This window comes from Oncorhynchus keta, chromosome 10 (genome assembly GCF_023373465.1).
Source record: "Oncorhynchus keta strain PuntledgeMale-10-30-2019 chromosome 10, Oket_V2, whole genome shotgun sequence".
NCBI lineage: Eukaryota > Metazoa > Chordata > Actinopteri > Salmoniformes > Salmonidae > Oncorhynchus > Oncorhynchus keta.
Genome location: NC_068430.1, coordinates 61,115,244 through 61,119,615, shown reverse-complemented (window position 1 = coordinate 61,119,615; position 4,372 = coordinate 61,115,244). Strand labels below are relative to the sequence as shown.

Sequence of the window (4,372 nt, the reverse complement as noted above, 5' to 3'; positions counted from 1 at the left end):
CTGATGTTTGAAGTTGGAAGAGGAGATAAAAGTCTCCAACTTCAGCGATGGCAATTCGTCCAGTCACAGGCAGCAGAGTACTGGAACGAAAGCGGCCAAATGAGGTGTTGGCTTTAGGGATGATCAGTGAGATACACCTGCTGGGCGCGTGCTACGGATGGGTGTTGCCATCGTGACCAGTGAACTGAGATAAGGCGGAGCTTTACCTAGCATGGACTTGTAGATGACCTGAGCCAGTGGGTCTGGCGACGAATATGTAGTGAGGGCCAGCCGACTAGAGCATACAAGTCTCAGTGGTGGGTGGTATAAGGTGCTTTAGTGACAAAACGGATGGCACTGTGATAGACTGCATCCAGTTTGCTGAGTAGAGTGTTGGAAGCCATTTTGTAGATGACATCGCCGAAGTCCAGGATCGGCGGCAGGATAGTCAGTTTTACTAGGTAAGCTTGGCTTGAGCGTGAGTGAAGGAGGCTTTGTTGCGGAATAGAGCCGACTCTGGATTTGATTTTGATTGGAGATGTTTGATGTGAGTCTGAAGGGAGTTTGCAGTCTAGCCAGACACCTAGGTACTATAGATGTCCACATATTCAAGGTTGGTTTCATCCAGGTGGTGATGCTAGTCGGGCATGCGGGTGCAAGCAGCGTCCGGTTGAAAAAGCATGCATTTGGTTTTACTAGCGTTTAAGAGCAGTTGGAGGCCACGGAAGGAGTGCTGTATGGCATTGGCTCGTTTGGAGGTTGGATAGCACAGTGTCCAATGACGGGCCGGGAAGTATATAGAATGGTGTCATTGCATGAGAGGGTGATCAGGACCGGCTGCAGCAAGAGCAAATACCACGATATACAAGGAGAAAAGAGTCGGCGTTAAAACAAATGTTTCAGTTTATTGTCACGTGCACAAGCACAGTGAAATGCCTTTCTGAAAGCTCTTTCCCCCAACAATGCAGTAATCAATACTGTGCTGCACTATAAAGTAAAAATAGAAATCAAAAGCACACAAGAAATAAGAAGAAGAGTACAAGAAAGCAATATATATACAGGGTAAGTGCCAATACCATATTTACAATGTCCAGGGCAGATATAGATCCCTTCTGTGTTTACAAACATTGAGTGACTATGCGCGTAAGTTGATGCAAGGGCAAACAAGGGGGAGCTCTTATTGAACACCAGCAAAGAAACTCTATTTACATGTTGCTTATGAGTGCATTTCACACTACTTTTGGATTGTAATTGGATTTTATAAGGCTTGTATGAACGTCCCCTTAATACAATGTTTGTGTCATCATCGCAAATCAACTGCATTATACTTTTTAAAAAAGACTTCAACTAGTAAAATGGCTCTTTGGCTAGCTGTTGCTACAGCCTATATCAATGAGCCATAGCATTCTAGCAAACAACTGCTGCATCCCAAATTGTTATTTTCCAAAGATCACAACCAAATATAATAATAATATAATAATAATAATAATATATGCCATTTAGCAGACGCTTAGTGAATGTTCATGCAAGAATGAAAACATCATTGTAAGAGTATGAGAACCCCAAAAAGTAATTTTTGTTAAGAATACGTAAATCTTAGCTTATGTTGAGTGGGAGCAGATGGCGATGGCTGCCGCGCGCATCTGTCCGTGACAATCAATGTGTCGTGTACTAGAAAAGGGTCTATGTATAGATATAAGGGGACTAGGCATCAGGATATATCATTAACAGAGTAGCAGAAGCAGCGTATCTGATGATTGTATGTGAGTCAGTATGAAGGTGTGTGCGTGTTATGTTTGTGTGATCAAATAAAGTATGTGTGTTGGAGTGTGAGTATGTGTAGTCCTGTGAGTGTGCGTAGTCAGTACAAAAAATGTATTAACATTGGGCGATGAGTTGGATTGAAGACCTGCATTAAGATATAGCTCTAGAGATGATGATGATGGTTTTTCCTTTGAGCTGCTTGCTCAGTCCTAGCAAAGCTTCTGCTGCTGCAGCCAAGTGGAGACTTTATACAGTTCATTCGGGAAAGTATTCACAACCCTTCCCCTTTTCCACATTTTGTTACGTTACAGCCTTTTTCTTAAAATGGATTAAATAAAAATCCTCATCAATCTACATAAAATTCCCCATAATGACAAAATGAAAACAGGTTTTCAGAAATGGTTGTGAATGTATAAAAAACAAAACATAAACACCTTATTTTTATATACAGTACATGCTCATACAATCTATGCATTGTTTTGAAGTTTGTTGCTGCCATCAATACATGCTGTTTTTACAGATGACGAAGAGGAAGATGACAAGGTGCCTCACATTGAGGGGGCGATGTGGACCAGGCGGCCAGCATCTCAGACGGCAGTGAGGATGACGAAGATGATGAAGCAGATGTGGAGAGTGACATGGAGAGCGGCTCCGAGGACGAGTCCGGTTCAGAGTTAGACGAGGACAGTGACGGCAGCGGGCCAGATCTGGCCAGGGGAAAAGGGCAATGTGGAGACCAGCTCGGACGAGGACGACGATGATGACTTGGAGGCCATTTTGAAACGCGAGGAGGAGGAGATCCAGCACGACTGGGGCGAGCTGTGCAAGGACGCGCCGCGGAGCGAGGAGGTGAGTTCTAAGGCTGTGTCTCATTTGTCCAGAGGGACTTCTTCTACTCATTTCCTTTCATCATCTAAAATGGCATAAGAAATTGCATGTTCCAATGTTGTAGTTTTTTTCTACAACAGGTAACCCAAAGGCTTGCCGGTGTAACATGGATTGGGACCGGATGTGAAAGCCAAGGACCCGCTGGTTTGCTTAACCTCTTCAAGCCTAAAGGAGGGGTTGTGCTCTGGGTGAAGGCAAGGCTCCATTAATTTACATTTACATTACATTTAAGTCATTTAGCAGACGCCTATCCAGGATGGATTTATTACAAAATTTGGTGTGACATGACTTCTTTTATGAATAAAACGAGTGGAACCAGCCATTTGCACTTAAACTTTGCTGGGGGGTGAGAAGGATTACTTACCTACTTACCCCTATCCCAGGTATTCCTTGAAGAGGTGGGTTTCAGGTGTTCTGAAGGTGGTGATTGACTCGCTGTCCTGGCGTCGTGAGGAGCTTGTCCAATCCAATGGGGGCCAGTAGAGCAGCTTTAACAGTTTTGACTGGGCTGAGCGGGAACTGTACTTCCTCAGTGGTAGGGAGGCGAGCAGGCCAGAGGTGGATGAACGCAGTGCCCTTGTTTGGGTGTAGGGCCTGATCAGAGCCTGGAGGTACTGAGGTTGCTCCTCCACAGCTCCGTAGGCGAGCATTCATGGTCTTAGCGGATGCGTAGCCTCAACTGGAAGCCAGTGGAGAGAGCGGAGGAGCGGGGTGACGTGGAGAGAACTTGGGAAGGTTGAACACCAGACGGGCTGCGGCGTTCTGGATGAGTTGTAGGGGCTTAATGGCACAGGCAGGGAGCCCAGCCAACAGCGAGTTGCAGTAATCAAGACGGAGATGACAAGTGCCTGATTAGGACCTGCGCCGCTTCCTGTGTGAGGCAGGGTCGTACTCTGCGGATGTTGTAGAGCATGAACCTACAGGAACGGGACACCGCCTTGATGTTAGTTGAGAACGTCAGGTGTCCAGGATCACGCCAAGGTTCTTAGCGCTCTGGGAGGAGGACACAATGGAGTTGTCAACCGTGATGGCGAGATCATGGAACGGGCAGTCCTTCCCTCGGGAGGAAGAGGAGCTCCGTCTGTTGAGGTTCAGCTTGAGGTGGTGATCCGTCATCCACACTGGGATATGTCTGCTGCACATGCAGATGCGATTCGGCCACTCTGGTCATCATAGATGTGGAAAGGAGAAGATTAATTGTGTGTCATTCTGCATAGTAATGATAGGAGAGACCAGCGAGGTTATGACAGGAGCCAAGTGACTTGCAGCATAAATGCAGAATAAGAGAGGGCCTAGAACAGAGCCCTGGGGACACCAGTGGTGAGAGCGCTGCGCAGGAGACAGATTCGCCACGCCACCTGGCAGGAGCGACCTGTCAGGTAGTGACGCAACTAAGCGTGGGCCGCGCTCGGGAGATGCCCAACTCGGAGAGGTGGGGAGAGGAGGATCTGATGGTTCACAGTATCGAAGGCAGCCGATAGGTCTAGAAGGATGAGAGCAGAGGAGAGAGAGTTAGCTTTAGCAGTGCGGAGCGCCTCCGTGATACAGAGAAGAGCAGTCTCAGTTGAATGACTAGTCTTGAAACCTGACTGATTTGGATCAAGAAGGTCATTCTGAGAGAGATAGCGGTAGAGCTGGCCAAGGACGGCACGCTCAAGAGTTTTGGAGAGAAAAGAGAGAAGGGATACTGGTCTGTAGTTGTTGACATCGGAGGGATCGAGTGGCTGCCGCGCGTGGCTGC

General features: G+C 47.1%; 1 long non-coding RNA gene across 1 annotated transcript; it reads left to right on the top strand.

The window, feature by feature from the left end:
- The first annotated feature begins 978 nt into the window (after positions 1–978).
- Positions 979–2,730, top strand: LOC118365727 (uncharacterized). Its single transcript, XR_008144686.1, has 3 exons — positions 979–1,041; positions 2,264–2,592; positions 2,712–2,730. It is a non-coding gene; the product is annotated as an uncharacterized LOC118365727 (long non-coding RNA).
- Positions 2,731–4,372: the final 1,642 nt, after the last annotated feature.